Below are 15981 nucleotides of genomic sequence, written 5' to 3' on the forward strand. Positions count from 1 at the left end.
TCGGGTGAACCCCGCTGCTCCCAGGGGTACCTGCGGGGGAGAGGAGAGGAGCAGAGCGGAGCGGAGCGGTTCGGTCCCGCCCCCGCGCCCGCCCAGCGCAGCCCGGCCTGGCCCGGCCCGGCCCAGCCCAGCCCAGCCCCGCGGCGGGGGCGAGGCTGCCCCGCGGGTGACCCGCCCGGCGGGCGCGCCCCCTCTGCATCACATGAGGGGGCAGCGCGGCCGCTCGCTCTGCCCCGGCGCCCGCCTGCCTTCCCTCCTCTTGCCGCCTCGCCGCAGCCCGGGCTCCGCCGAGTCAAAGCGCGGATCAGGTTCCCTGCCTCCAGTATAAAAATCTCGGCGAGAAAGCTCCGGCGGGAGAGAGAGCAGAGCCGGGCGTGAGGCGGCGGCCGGCGAGTCCGTCCGTGAGGAGCGCAGGGACGCGCTGCCGCAGAAGCAGCCGCTGCTCACCGGGGACGGTCGCGGCTCGCCCCTTTCAGCTGCGGGAGAAGAGCTTTTTGCCGCCCGAAGTAAGTCCGAGGCAGCGGCGGGGACTCCCGGAGTCTGCCCGAGGGATGGTGCCTCCGGCGCTTATTTCCCCGGGCAGAGTGGGAAGCGCTTCCCCTCGTCCCTGCCGCGGCTCCGGGACACTTGCCCCAGCAGGACTCCGCAGAGGGTGACCGGCCAGAGGGGCCGTGGGACTGGATGGGAGCAGAGTTGCACCTGAGGGGGACAGCTGAGCCCCGGAGACACCTGGCCGCTGGGGGTGGGTGAGGTCTGGGAGTGCCCAGCAGCAGGAACGACCGCGCTTTGCCGGGTGGGGAGCGCTGCCACGGTGCTTCGGTCCCCGGGAGCGTTTAAATGCCAGTGCAGGGTGAGAGGGACAGCGGTGGCGGTGGGTGACGGGCCCCAGCGGGGAAGGGCGGCAGGAGTGTTCGGGCAGGTCCGTTCCGAAGGACAAAAGGGCAGCGGAGCGGCAAACCCCCTGCGGGTCCCAGTTCCCCTGTGCCAGGAACGTCCCGGCTGGAACTCGGGAGTTTAAATTGTACCTTCAGACCGAGCGCTTCGGCTGATATTTTTCTTGGGACTTTGCCTTCTTATCCCTGATTTACTCCTGGTGAAACAACTAAATCTAGCAAGAGCTGATAGCTCTATCTAAAACTGCCGTCGTTAGTTTTTGTCCTCTCCTTCCTCGGGAGGGATAGGCTGGGGGAAAATCTGAGTCAACAATGGTGAAAACACAGTTTCCTCTTTGTTGATCATATATATGTGATTCTGCAAATGTTTCATGGTCTCCAGCCCCGGTGCTTCTAACTCCCTACCCTCCTTTCTGCTCTCCTTTTTAAAAGTACAACTTTTCACAGAGGAGGGGTAGTCTCCATCCTGCGGGAGCTTATCTGCTCCTTTTACCTCTTCCACCTGGCTGTTGCGCCTCTCTTCCACGCTGCCAGTGGCTTTGCCTTGGTGGTGAATGGCTACTGCACTTTAACGTATTGGTACCCTCGGGAGCTGGCTCCTAGGATGTACACCTGAGAGACTGGCTGGTTCTTGGGAGCACTGGGGAAAGGTTTGTGACAGGAGTTTAATCTTTCTCTGCCACATAACCCTGCAGCTATGGTTAGTGGTGTTTTAACTAGATCCTGCTTGCTTGCAATGACTTGTATTATGGTAGAGGAACATTTTACCTGTGGCTCATCATCTCTTGAGTTGATGTCCTTTCCTTGCTTTCCCTCTGGGCACTGAGTGTTTTTAGCTTTTAGCAAAGCTCAACTTTTTGAACAAGAAATAAATGATGTGTGTAACTGACTGTATTAGGGAGAAGGAGGGAAGGGGTGGAGAGAGAGAAAGAGAGAAGGACAGTAAAAGTTGCTACAAAGAAATACCTGGGTTTTTATGTGTTCTGAGCAGTGTTCTTAAGCTGATTACAAAACAAATTTAATGTTACTGTATGTTTGTTTTGTTCTGTTTGTTTCTGTTTCCTCCCTGAAAAATAATAAGAATTAAAAAAAGAAAAAGTCTGAACTTTTGATCATGAGAAATAGTTTGAAGGGAAACAGGAACCAGTGTATTTGTGACAAAATTTGTTATTTGCTGTAGGAAAGAAAATTTGGAAGTGCATGGAGTGGGTACCTCATCAAACTAAAAAAAAAACAAACCCTAAACCCCCTTAACTGACCCCAAAAAGCCGCAAAACCAATTCTTGATGCATAATTTAGCAACTTTTGCTAATGAGAAGCAAAGTGGAGATTTAATAAACTCCAGGCTGCACTAAACTGTTCAGTGATTTTTTATGTATGAAGCTTTGGGTGAAACTGAAGGACCAAAACTCACCGACTTTACTCCTGAGTCAGCTCTTGGGTGGGGAAAGAGGGAAGCCAGCAACAAACCTTTCTCTTACAAGTGGTAAATATTCATTTACAGTGTAGAAGTGGCCTAAGAAAAGCAGGTTTTTTGCAGTTATCCAGACATCTATCCCCAGTTATTTGAGATACAGTCTGTGGCTGATGCATCCTTGCCAGCAGAAGGTTTGTCTCACTATAGGATTACAAAACATAGTGCTGCTATCCCAGTACCATATGCCTGACACTGGGGACACGTTGAAGGCTTATCTTATTCCTGACACAGCTGTACTGGTGGATGTTTTGTGTAGATTAATCTTTCTGCCACAAATGTGAATATTATTACTTAGTGCACTTCCAGCAGTCGTGGCTTCGGCAAGGTACTTCCTTGACATGTCCTCAATTTATTCTTGATTATTCTGGGAATGGTTGTTCCTGACTCCTTAGATAATTAAAAAGAATTCTTTACAGGAGCTCTGAAAATGCACTCATTTAACTCATGCTATTTTTTTTCCTGTGTGTGTGTTTGTGTGTGTTGGGGTTTTTGTCAAGGAAAATACAATTTATCTAGTGTTATGGTATAACAAGTGTTTTAGTGTAAGACTAGGGCATTAGGGATGGAGCTGGCATGGCTCATTGCTTCTGCTCTGTTCAGGCCCCCTCATTACCTACATTCCCAACTGTGGCATTTTCTGTGGGAATTGCTCTTTAACAATGTATGCTTTGCTTCGATATTTACAACCACTTGCTGGTCAGTGTATCAAAAGCATTTTCATTTAGAGGATGCATTTCAGGACTTTAATTGAGGAAATCTCTTTGTTCCCGGCTCCATAATAAACCCTACAAAATGCTGTCTTTGAACGAACTAGGTCACTGTAACGCGTGCACACACAGAGTGATTCTCATCTGCTTAGGGTAGCGACACTCACTTGAGCCATATCCCTGGTGAGCTTGTCCCTGATTTATCCTTCTTGGACTGGCTTGTTCACAGGGAGCTTATGCTGAAAATTCACTGCTGGAGGTCATTCTCCATTCTTGGCATCTCTGGCAGCCTTAAGCTTAAATTGCAGCCTCATTTTCTATCCAATCAATACCAGTCTTATGTCGCTGAGTTTCCATGGTGCCCCCAATCTTCTGTCTACATATTGATGTCTGACAGCAGGAATAGCATTCTGTGTCACTATATATACTTACTGAACCTGTCAAAACTATTTAGGCTCTGTCGCACTAATTTATATCCATATCCTGATATTATTTGTATCTGTTGAGCTTTGACTGATGGAACTTGCTGCACTAAGGAATTGGCCCCAACAATGCACTCCAGGGATGGCTCAAGGGATGGATGTTTTGAGAAAGGGGAAAAAGACTCTCTTCTAGAGTAGCTGGGGTAGTCTAGAATCCTTTGAGCACAATAGAGTAATTTTGAAAACATCCAAGTCTCAATGGCTCCAAGTTAATGCTTTGGAAATCATTCTTCATTGTGCTGCTCTGAATGCACAGAGGGTCCTCTCCAGTGGAGCTGTGGGGAGGAAAATAGAAAAGTGGGCATTGTAAAGTGTTCAATGTGTGTTTGAGGGGAGTTCGGGGAAATTTGAGTTAGTTGCCTGACATCGGTTTCTTCAGCAGAAGCACTGTGGAAAAAATGGAATTAGAGGAGCCAGCAATGTCTTCTGTAATGTGGATTTTGTTTTATTACAGTAACCCACTGCAGTTTACTGCAAAACCTAGTGTTTTTGTTTTACTCCAGTAACCCACAGAGCAGAGTTGTTGCATAAGAAATGGTATAGCAGTGTCTCTATGGACTGACAGAGCAGCAGGGAAACCAGATGAGAAAAGACACATCTTCTGTATATCACTAAATTTCAGGGCACTGACTCCTTGTTACTCGTGTCAGCAGTATTAGGCACTGAATAAAGACCATATCAGTTTTTTCAAAAATTCAAATATGCTTTGCAAACTATTGATTTTAGATTGAACAGAAGTGGTCATCAACTGAAGATCTCTTTAATTCCACTACCTTTAAAATGAGCTTGATCCAACCAATGAAATAAGAGCTGGCAGTCAGTATGGAATTTGTGTCTTAATATTTTTCTGAGTTGCCAGAAAAAGTGATCTTGTGATGCCGAGTTCATCAATATTTTCAGACTCTCTTCAGGCTCCTACAGTTTCTTACCAAGTGAAAAATAAGGACCTTGAAGACTTCAAAGGACCTGTTGCAGGTGGTGGTATTAAAGTAGTTCAGTTTGTTTTTCAGCAATGGTTCACCTTACCGTGGTAGAAAGGGTCAGCAGGACCTCTCCTAACAAGACACTCTCTTGGCAAATATGTCTCACCTTCTTTTATTCCAAGGAACAAAACCACTGTGCCATTTCAAAATATCTGGCTCTACCTTCTGCAGTGGCACTGTGATGATTTTCTTATTTTTTAACTTTATTTGCTTCGTTGTCTATATGTGTGGGAGTGACTTTTGAAAAACGGTAGTCGTCTTGCAGGCTGCTTTTTCATCTCTTTCAGGCTGAAGATTGAGAGAACACAGCTGTAGGCAGTTTGATGGGGGATGAGAAGGGGGAATGGGAATGTAATAAAAGAAAGCTGTATTACTGATAAAGCCAGGGGATTTTCACCCTCACCATCCCTCCACTCCCAAAAGCCCTTCCTAGCCTTCCCAGAATGGCACATTCTGGTTTTAATGGGGATGACCTCTGGAAGTGAGGAGATGAGCTAACTATATCTGAGGCAAAATCCAGTTCCATTACATTAAGAAAAATGTATTAATGTGTTATTTTGGGCCTTAGGAGCACATTGCTTGGCAAGTGCCACTGAGTGCATGGCAGCTGCAACAGAGGGGTAAAGACTTTTCAAGTAGAAGAGGGTTACAGGAGTTGGGTATTTTCAGATAAAAATAGTCTTTGAAAATAAATAGTGCTTGGGGCTCCTGCACACTGCCATTTAGTAAACTGCAAAGTTTTAAACTGGGCCTTTCTCCTTTGAGGTCTGCCAGCACTATTTCAGAGCTCATTAAATGTTTCACAAGAGCATTATAAAAATCTTCCTTGTTCATTAGTTTCTACACAGTTTCAGGATAACTTGGACCTTGTAAACATCCCCTATTTAGTTGTGGTTGAAATGATCATCAAATGGCTTTGGGGAGGGAAGAGAAAGAAGAGGAATTCTCTAATACCCCAGTCTAAATCCGTATTTTGACACTGGTCTACAGGTAGCTAACCACATAAATGAAACACAAATTTTGCCATCTTCAATCAATGTTTTTGGAGGAATTCCCTATCTGTACAAAAACTCTCCTCTTAAGGGTAAAACCAGACAGAACAATTGGGAAGGAAGACAAAACTGGATGGGCTCAGCTTTCCTTCCAAAAGCCTCATCTGTACACCTGGGCTCATACATTTTAGGGAGGCTGGTCCAGCTGAGTGGAGACAGGCACAGGACTATGAGGTGGGTTTCTTAGGCTGGAGTGCAAAGTTGGTCTTCATCTTCTGAGCTCATTAAGGCACAGAGACAACTCTGCTGTTGTCTTCATCATCTGACTTTGTTAATTGCATCTACCTGTGGGTTTTTCTGTCCCTAAGGATTAAAAATGAAAAAAACCAGATAATTTGACTCCATGGGTGCTTTGAAATTGAATTCCTTGTGCATTGACACAACCAGTAAATATATATGTGTCTGTGGAAGCCAGAGTGTCCCTGCACAGAAATAACTAAGTTAACTTCTCAGATTCAGTTCCAGTGGATGTCAGGCACAGAACTTGTTTTGTTCTCTTTTTTTTTTTGTGGTGTTTTTTTTTTCCCCTCAGAGCCATGCAAACAGTGGCATTAGTTTCATAACCAATTAAAGATGATATGACTCTTGCATTTAAGGCTTCCTTGTTTCTACTGGATCACTAGAACAACAGATTCATTTATGTATGTATTTATTTTTTTAGCTCTACTCCTCACACATCATGTATCTCGAAGTGCAAAGGAGCCTTAGTAGTGCAATGCAAATGTATGCACCCATCTGTAGCCAACAACAGAAGGCTCACAGTCTGTAGCATCTTTTCTTCTGTGATAGGAGCATCCAAAATGTGCTTAGTACGTTATGTAAAGGTATTTGTTGTATCAAAAACTTCGTTTTTAAAGGTAACTATTTTAGGTGTTCTTTTTTTTTTCTTCTTTTTTAGCAGGTTTATGGCATGTGAGCAGCAGTGGGAAGAGTGGCATTGTCTCAAAATGCCTATTTTAACATTAATGTAATGCTCGTTTAGGCACTTTGTCAGATGGTAACGGATGGCTCTTGTAAGGAAGGTTTGTTGTCTTTGAAAGTAAGATAGGAATTGATTTAGAAATAGCCTTGGTAGAAAGATGGTGGTTCTGATATGGTGGTGTCTGTGCAATGGTGCTACAAAGCCACAGCTTGTTTTCAGACAACCGAGCTTCTTCCATTTCAATATTTAGTTCTTTTTAAGCTCACTAGAAATCATATTCTTCCTGTCTAGATGAGATTAATATTTAACCAGGCACTCATCCTCCAAGCATTATTCAGGCGAAGTTGATGCTTCAGCAAGAGCTTCATCAGAATAAGGACTATATAATTCAGTCTAAGATTTAGAAAGAGTACCTCCTCCTTTGTTTTGGCAACAAATTCTTCAAAATAAGACACAAATGCACTATTATGCTGCTAAATGTTTGTGACTCTTCTTGTGCTTCTTGCAGCAAAATCTTGTTGCATTAATTGAAAGTGCCTTTGGAGTGAAGCATCTTTTAGTAAATTAGAGATAATAGATTTGTTCTGGTGTTCTGCCTTAAATCTGATAGAAAACCACTTTGTTCCTTTAGTTCGCACAACAAAAATTGCATGTTTAAAAGTAGCCTCCCTCCACCCCCAGCCCCATCACATTGAACAGAAATAATTTGAAGTTCTTTTTCTGCCTAGGATGATTTCACCTGGAAAACCAGGTGAATGGTTTACTGTAGGGATTTAGCTTGCTTTTTGGTGCTGAAAAGCCCCTGGGATGCTGTGGTTGCTTCCCAGTAGCTTGTGCCACCTGAGTGCCTGGTTGTTTGCTTGGATTGCTGCCTTCCCAGAGGCCAGAAAGATATTTTCCTTTGTGCAAGAGTCACTTGCTTTTATTAGAAGCCTGTCTGGCTGCAGCTGATATGCAGTAGGGGCGGCTGGATGGAAAAAATCTACTAGCCAACAGATAGGATTTTCATCAGTCTTCCAAAAATGCTGCAAGCTTTGATTCGGGAACTTCATGTCATTTCACTTAGTAAATCCTCACTTTGCTAAGCTGTCCCTTCAGCCCATGTTTCTTGTCCGATTTGCACGTTGTCAGACGTTTTGCTAATCTCTGTAGTTGATGTTTGCTTAAGTGATTATTTGGCAGGAGCGTGTGAGCAGGCGTGTGTGTGTGTGATTGCTGCTGGCATGGCAGTTGGTATGATATGGCATTAGCATACTTGTTCCGTGCTCTGGGCCTCCTCCTCTTCTAGGCTTATTTATGCAGCAGAAGGACAAAAAAACCCCCACAAACCAAATCAGAAACCCATGTGGGAGCTAGTTACTGTACAATGATCCACTGGCCAGTTTGACCAGAGATCTGCAGAGTTCAGAGGAGCCTGAAGGTTGCTCTCATTTTCCTTCTAGTATTAATCCCAAATAGACCATCCACCAGCACAGGATTTATAAAGAGCTGGCAGGGATTATGGGCTGCCCATGGTATCTGCATTGAATCTTGTCTTTGCTGTGCTTGCAAATACCATGGGAAACTGTATTTATGGGATGATAAAGAAGAAAAGGCAAGCTCCTCTCCCTTCATATTTGTTTGCTCAAGAGTCTGTCATTAAATGGGACATGGGTTTTAGTTTGTATTTTGGATTCATTACTATTGAGTGGTCATTGGGATTGTAGGTGTATGTGTTTTAAGAAGTGCCATTGTCTTCTTTCCGTCACTTCCAATTTGAGCTATAGTCTTTGTGTGTCTTGTACAATGCTGGAACATCTTTATGGGCTCTGAGTTACCTCACTGAGAACAGTGGGATTTACTTAGACGAAGTAAATATAAAAGTGCATGTGAAATCTTTGCTTGATTGTGCAAACTTCATTTATAATTTTAACATAATTAGTGGAAATAAATCTCTCTGATGGCACAGTATATGCTTGGGTCCATGCCCTGTGTGAGTGGTGGGGTGAAATCCCTTGTGGAACGTTTTGTAGAAACACTTTTACCATAAGGCCTTTGACAGCTTCACTTGGTATGTTTCTGTTTAAGCATGAGCTGCTCTTCTATTAATTTTTTTTTTTTTTTTTTTTTTTTTTTGTAGAGACAAGTCAATGATCTGGGTTTCTCCTCCACTTTCCAATATAAACTCCTTCTATCAGTCCATGTTAATAACCATACCTTTCCAAGGCAGAGTCTGGGCCATATGGGTGCATAACCCCTGGCCAAACCTGTCCCTGAATGACAAGCTTGTGCTGTGAAGCTTCTGAGCTAGTCCTGATGAGAGGTGGAGGCTTGCATCTTCCCACTGGGATCAGTCCTTGGTTTTGTCTCTGAAGGGAGAAATCTTCTGGACTTAACCTCTGAAATGTTTTGTAAAGTTGGCTGAAATCAGAAACACAGGAGAGAGGGGAACATTTTCTCTTTGTTTGTAACTACCTGGAAAATTTGCCATGTTTTCATGATGGAAAAAAAAATTCCAAAGTTCGAAAAGGCATAGAAAAGTGAACTTCCTGTTCTTACTCATAATATTGATCCAGAAAAGTTATTTTGAAGCTGCTTTCAAAAACATTTATAGGCACTTCCAGTATTTTGCAATGGAGTTAACAGTTACAAGCACCTCTTCTTTCGTGGTGGAACATGTAGTGTCCTACGTGTTCCTGGCCTTTCTTTGGCAGTTTCTTTGTGCCCAAATACAGCACCTCTGCACTGGCTTTGCCAAAGGGTGAGAGCTTTAGAGAGCAGTGGTAGGTTGAATACTGCCACACAAGAAAAGGGCTTAAAAAATAAAGGTGGCATCTTAGAGCATCTACTTTGTTCATTTAGTTGCTATGTACTATATTTTAGTTTGAATTATTTATGACTGTCTGCAAGTCCTTTAAATAAGAGCCCCTCTTTCCTGTGCTAACCACAACCGTAGGATGAGTGGGTATGGCAGGCGTGTGTTTTTATAGCGGAAACAGAGAGAGATGTGTAGAGACTTTGCCCTGACATCATGCTTTACACACACCCCAAAAGCAAGTCTCTGCTCGGAGAAACTTTAAAAAATGTAGGGATGCATAGCAAAAATGTGTTAGATAACTTTAGACTTACCAATTGTGCAACATGTACTGTAAATGACAAGTTCACATCTTTATGCATCAACACTTTCAGCATGTGCAATCATAAGGTTCTGATTCCAGTTGGGATTTTACCAACAGAGATTTCTCAAGTAATTGTGGGTGGGAATTTCTTGTCTTATTTAAACTGCAACAAACAAGAAACTCAAAGCAGGAGAAGTCTGTGAAGTGTAAATTATCTGCCTTAAGTCAAGAAAAATTGAGGTTGAAATATTTCATCTAAGGCTTATCGAAATTGAAATTTTTGTGTTACTGAATCTGTGATTTCAGGTCAGTGGAATTCTAGTTTGTATCTGAACACTTCCAGCACTTAATGGGCATTGAAAGAATGGAAACAAGGACTTGACCTTCGTAGGAGATAGACACAGTGGCTGCAGTAAGCTCTTCATGTTGCCCTGTGATGTCCAGCTCATGCTCTTCATTAGGTCATTTTTATGATCATGATGTCTCAGAAATAAGTGCTATAGAAAACAGCAGTGGGCAACAAGGGGCATTTTCTCAAGTTTATCCTTTCCAGATCCATCTAAAATTTTCTTCAAAGCATACCTTTGAGAGTTAGAATCTAAGTGTAATATTTGTAAACATTTTAAACAGTTGCAATAATTATAAGTCATAAAATTGTCTATTTATAAAATGATTGGAAACAGTTGAAATAATTTGTAATTGTTATTTGCAATTATTCCTACAATTATTGTAGAATGGAATAAAAATATGTTTTATTTCATTTTCCCCCCTCAAAACTTGTGCATGTCATTTTCAATTGCTTCACAGGACAGGATGTTTTGCTATTTTTTTCTCTTTTCTTTCTTTTTATTCTCCCCTTATAATCATAACTTCTGTTGCAAAAAACATTTTAGCCTTTGATCAGTGCCCTTAGCAGAGAATAAGTTTGGTTTTCACTGCCTGATGAAAAGTGTGATTGGTATGAAATGAAAGGAATATTTTTTAAATCTCTTTTGTATCTTTCTTCTATTCCTTCAGGTTTAAAATATATATTCTAGGTCTAAATACTTTCTGGAGTAGCAGAACTTCCAAGATGCAGCTGCTGATCCCAAGTGAGCTCTGGTTTCCTTGCTCGGATTCCTGGATGCTCCCAGCTTTGCTGCCTTGCAGAGCTAAACCATTGAAGGCAAAAGGTGCTTCTTTAGCAGCAGCTGGGTCAGTCTGTGAGTTAGGCCTGGCTTTTCCCTAGGCATGGACCACTCTCTTCAGTCCAGTTATAAAAGATATGTAAGTGGATGGAAGTGCAGGGGTTGAGTTCTGTACAACCAGGCTTATGTGGATTTCTTAAAACTCTTTGCAAATAGTGTTCATTTTCCTTGGCGATAAGTGCGGACAGATCTGGAAGGGGTTTTCCCCTAGGCAGATAAGCCACAAGCAATCTGTTTAGGTTTTGAAGATGTGTTTTCATTACTCTGAATAGCTGAGGTTTCCTGAATCTTAATTTTGAATTCATGTGTCTGTAATGTCCTTATTTTCATAACCTCAACTTGTCTTTTCTTTAATCTCTCTTCTATTTAAATAGTGCAGTAGGTCACCTTTCATAAATATTACATATTCTCTCATGTTTCTCATTTTCAGTAGCCTTTTACAGCCCCATACCTAGTTCTAAATCAACAGAATATTTCAGTTTCTTTATTTCGAAGTGTGTTCACAATTCATGCTCTTATTTTTGCAATCACATTTAGTTGAAATTTAACCCAGCATTCTATAATTTTAATTTCCACAGTCAAACATTTTTTTCATATTACAGCTTACAATTTTAGAAGTGCTATTCCAAAGTTTTGTCTGCTCTGAAATGCCTCTTTTGCTGAGGAGAGGGATGTGACATCATCTGTCTTCAGAACTTTTTCATGTCTAGAAGTTAGTTCAGTAGTGACTGGTGTATAGTGGAAGCAGATATATATATATATATATCTTCAATATGTCTATGGTGAATTTTGTCTTGTATTTGTGTTGTCCAGTTGCCTGGATAGTTGGGAGAACAAGGACCCCCATATTGTTGGTTAACACCACATTTTGTGTTTTGTGACCTTGTTTTCCATTCTTTGTATCAGATACTTCACAAATGCTTTCTGCAACACTGATCCTCAGCAGGATTTCAGGTGCTAAAACATCTCCCTTTGGTATGAAAAAATTATTATTGTTATCCTGGGAGTCTCCGTTCCTTGGCTAATATTTTTCGAAAGAGTTACAATTACCTCTTGTCCCAAGATACGAAGCTCTCCTAACAGTTTCAAAGTCTTTGAAAATCCAACAGTTTACATCTGGCAAGAAATAGACAGGATATGTTTTTGAAACCTTTTTCTGGGTTAGTGAGTTACCATTTGCAGGTTATGATTTATCATTGTGAAAAGTGTGCTTTTTTAGACTCATCTAGTTTGTGGGGCTCCTATTTCAGGGTAGCTGGTTTACACTTGCTTTTAACTGACTTTTTTCAGCTCTGGAAATGCAGTTTAGTGCAATCAAATTTCTCAAGTAGGTTTTTTTGGTTTTTGGTGGGTTTTTTTTTTTTCATTTGCTTTATTTCATTTCCCCTAACTCTGGCAGTTCTGCCTCAGTTCTTTACTTGTATAACCCTGGGGCATGCATCTCCCTTCCTTGCTCTGAAGTGAAAACCGAAGCAGAGGGACCATTTAACTTCTGTGCAATCTCCCTTTCTGCCCTCACTGACTTTGCATCAGGAGAGTCTGCAGGAGCCACTGGCTCTTCTGCCTCCCGTGTTCCAGTCTCCCGTGTGCCTAAGGAATGCCTTATTACTTGTCACTATGCATTTGCTTCCTTGTTCTTCAGCCTTGCTCTTGGACCTCTTAATCCCCATCTAACATCTCACCTGCCAAAATTGTTCTCTCCTATTAGTTTCACTTGGGCTGCATTTCCATTTTCTTTCTCTTAAAGATATTCTGTGAGTGAATAAATTCTTAAACTACATTTGTGAAGTAATTTTGTTTTCTTGTTTTTTTTTCTTTTTTTTTCTGACTGACCGGAAATATCATCAGTGATTGCACTTTGGCATCATTTCAGAATATCTGTGCTCATTCTTGGCATGGCTTTTGAAAGGACAGCTCTCAGGGAACAGAAAGAAGCGACTCCCAGATTCTGTGATTTTTAAAACCTGGTTCTCTTAGCACTGATAATGACGTCCCAGTCATACACTGGAATCAGGCAGTAACTGTGGTGTGAAAATTTCAAATGACTGTGAGAGAATTCTGTGTTTACATCCTGTGGAAATGTATCTGAACTGTTGCAAGCCTCACTTTAGAAAGAAGTCTAGAAACAGCCCTAATTCCTTAATCAATTCTTTTTTATTGTTTGGGGCTTACTCATTGTAGATTTTCCTTCTGCAATCTTCAAACTAACTGCCACCATGTGAGTTGGTTACACTGACAAGAATTCATTTATAAACATTATCTCACTTTCACCTTTATGGAAAATGGTGACACCATCATTTGGTCACCAACAATTTCACATTGATTAGCCCTTGTCTCAATTGGAGGCTTGTATATTATCATCCTCAAAACTGTAGCTCATCCTTTCTAGTTGGAAACTCTCTCCTCCTGTACCTCCCTGCAAGGAAAGCCTGAAAAGTCCTATTTGTCCTTCTGACTTCTTCCTCCTTAGCTGGTATGTGAACAGTATTGTATTTTTTTGCCTTTTCTGAAGAATTCCCTCTAAGCATTTTAACTGAAAACCTGATCTGAAGTATGTGAAGGTCCACCAAAGTAACTAAATATATATATAAAAGTAAATGTATATATTTATATAGGCTCATTGTGATTTAGATTGGCTGTATAATTTAACAATTTTTGTGTTCTTGCCTTGTTGCGGGGGGTGGAGGTGGGGGTGTGTGTGTGTTTTGTTGTTTTAAAATTAACAGCTAGGCAAACTGTGCTCCAGGAAGCTGTTTGTGATATTAGAAATGTGAGCTAATTACACCCATATACATCTAATTTGTTGCCCTGATGCTTTTCAGCGGTGGTAAATGGATAACTATTTGAAAACAAATATGTTGTCAGAAGTGAAATGTCCTGTGCAAACTACCCATTTTCCCTTAAGTCTGACTGTGTTCAGTGTAACTGATGCTGACTTAGTTCTCCATGCATCTCACAGAAAATTATTTTAATATTAACTTCTCATAATAACACTTACACATCTAAATGTCTTTCATTTAACTCCTAGAATTATTTATATTATTTGAAAAAATTGATGTTTATTCTTTTCTCTTCTCCCCTTTCTGATTCCTGATATGGAAAATCAAGTCTTAGTAGTTGAGGTTATGGGTACTTTAATGTTATTACCTTTCAAGTGTGGAATCCCAAAGCAGCTCTTTTTTGAAAGAGAGGAAGCTTTTGTTTCAGCCTTCATTTTGGAGCTATCCTGCCTGCTCAGCAGTGGTGGGGAGGGCAGGGCTTGGACATCTGCCACTGTGCTTGCTCCTCAGCAGAAGGTCATGTGCAACCCTTTCCCAGGTTGCATTCCTGTGCACAGATGGAATGAGAGAGATGGGACAGTAGTGTCTTATCACCAGCTGATGTCACAACAAGCAGTCTCAAAACATCTCTGTGCATTTTTTTCTATTTTGATGCATGCCAGCATCTTTTTAGCGGAAGAAAATCAACTTATGCAAACATATGCTAAGAGCAGGAAAAAAAGGTATTTGATCAGGAAGTATGAAATGGGCTTGTCTTTAACAGTTGGTTTGCTTTCTTTGTGCTACTGGAACAAGATTTATAACAGTGATTAGTAATCACAAAGGTCACCCAAGCCATTTTTAATTCATATCTTTAGAAAAAAAACGTCTCTAAAGGAGTATATGAAGAGGAAAGAGGCAATTGTGAGCCTGAGTTAGGTAACCCTGACACGTTCTTCCTTTTTAGCAAACTGGTGTTTGCAAGTTAGGTGCACTGCCACTTGTCAGCCCTGTTTCTCAGAATTTCCATATAAGCCTGTTAACTGGATTGGGCTGGACTTAAGAAAGAGCTCATTCCTAATCTTGATGAGCTCAAGTGGCTTTTATGGAGGGTGCTGTGCATGGGCACAAGGGCTTAGTGTTCCTTGTCATCATGTGAGTCACTAAATGCGTTACAGATTTTGCTGTGACACACACACAGCACCAGAAGTGACAGAAGCCAACTGAGGTTGCAGATAACCTTCTGCTTCTAAAGGTGGAGCTTTTACAACATTTGCCCACCGTGCCTCTGAGTGTGGCAAATGAAGGCGTGACAACAAATAGCTTTTATTTAAAGTCAGTCATTGTTTGGGTGGAACTTGAGGAAAAACGTGCCTGGTTTGAATGGTGCTCCTCTGTGCAAAGGCTTTGGAAATGAAATAACTTGGCCTTTCTTAATAGCACACCTGTGTTTGACATCCAGCTGCTAATGCCACTGCGCTGAACTGCACGGTTAGAGGATTTGTGGGGGAGGGAAGAATTTAAGTGTGCTGATTGGAGTTCAGTGGAAATGTTGTTGTCATATGACAGGTAGAAACAAGGACTGCCAGCCTTCTGGGAGTGGAGTGAGCCTTCAGCTTGGTCTGGTGGGATTGGTCTATGGGATTTGGTAGCTCTGTTAGTGCTAACTCTGGTGTTCACCACAGCTCATGTAGTATCCATGACGTTGTCTTATGGTGTGCTTTCCCATGTGTGTGCTTTGCAGGTTTCCAGCAGCTCTGTGAGGTCCCAGAGATTGATGCCATTCTCCTCTCTCCCTGTATGTGTGGTGAAGCACACAGTATGTGTGTATAACAGGCAAATCACAGGAGCTGAGGTCAGGAGAAGCCCAAAGGATCTGGACAAATCAGTTTCTCTGCAATTGAGAGAGTTTTTCACTGTAAAATGGAACACACTGTGCTTTGGGGTTAATAAAATCCTCACATACAAAATTTGGAAATGTATGGTAGCAGGAGACTGTCTGAGAGTAGTTCCTCTTTGCTGCCAAGAATGCCAGGTGTTCATCTTTTAACCCAGTCACTCCAGGACAGCTGAGCTCTACCTGTGGTTTGTATGAGTTATTTGGTGCACAGGGACTAACCTAGTTACTGTGTGCTTACAGTTATGACAGGTTTCGGTGTGACAATTTTCAAGTAGAAGTTGGGCATAGTGGCTAAAATGTGCTTGACCCCATGTGGAGCAACTTCAGCATCTGCCTTTTTGGAGGCTGGGTTGGTTTGGAGCTGGGGAGGCTCCTGAAGAGGCAGAGACCTCTCAAAACATTTGACTTTGTGATTCCTGGAACATCTGCCGTAGCTGGAAAGGCAGATGAAGATGGTGTCCAAGAAAGGAGCAAAGAGGATTGATTGAAGCGTCCTCTAAACCTGAGGAGAGGACTTTGAT

The 15981-nt window shown here is 42.1% G+C and overlaps 1 protein-coding gene across 1 annotated transcript in view; it reads left to right on the forward strand.

Annotated features, from left to right (window-relative positions):
• Positions 1–215: 215 nt before the first annotated feature.
• Positions 216–15981, forward strand: part of PTN (pleiotrophin) — a 77654-nt gene continuing 61888 nt past the window's right edge. Inside the window, exon 1 of the mRNA XM_041398708.1 lies at positions 216–506. The gene's annotated coding sequence lies outside the window, so the exon portion shown is untranslated. The remainder of the gene's footprint in view (positions 507–15981) is intronic.

Source organism: Onychostruthus taczanowskii, unplaced genomic scaffold (assembly GCF_017590055.1).
Source record: "Onychostruthus taczanowskii isolate IOZ18803 unplaced genomic scaffold, ASM1759005v1 scaffold15, whole genome shotgun sequence".
Taxonomy (NCBI): Eukaryota; Metazoa; Chordata; class Aves; order Passeriformes; family Passeridae; genus Onychostruthus; species Onychostruthus taczanowskii.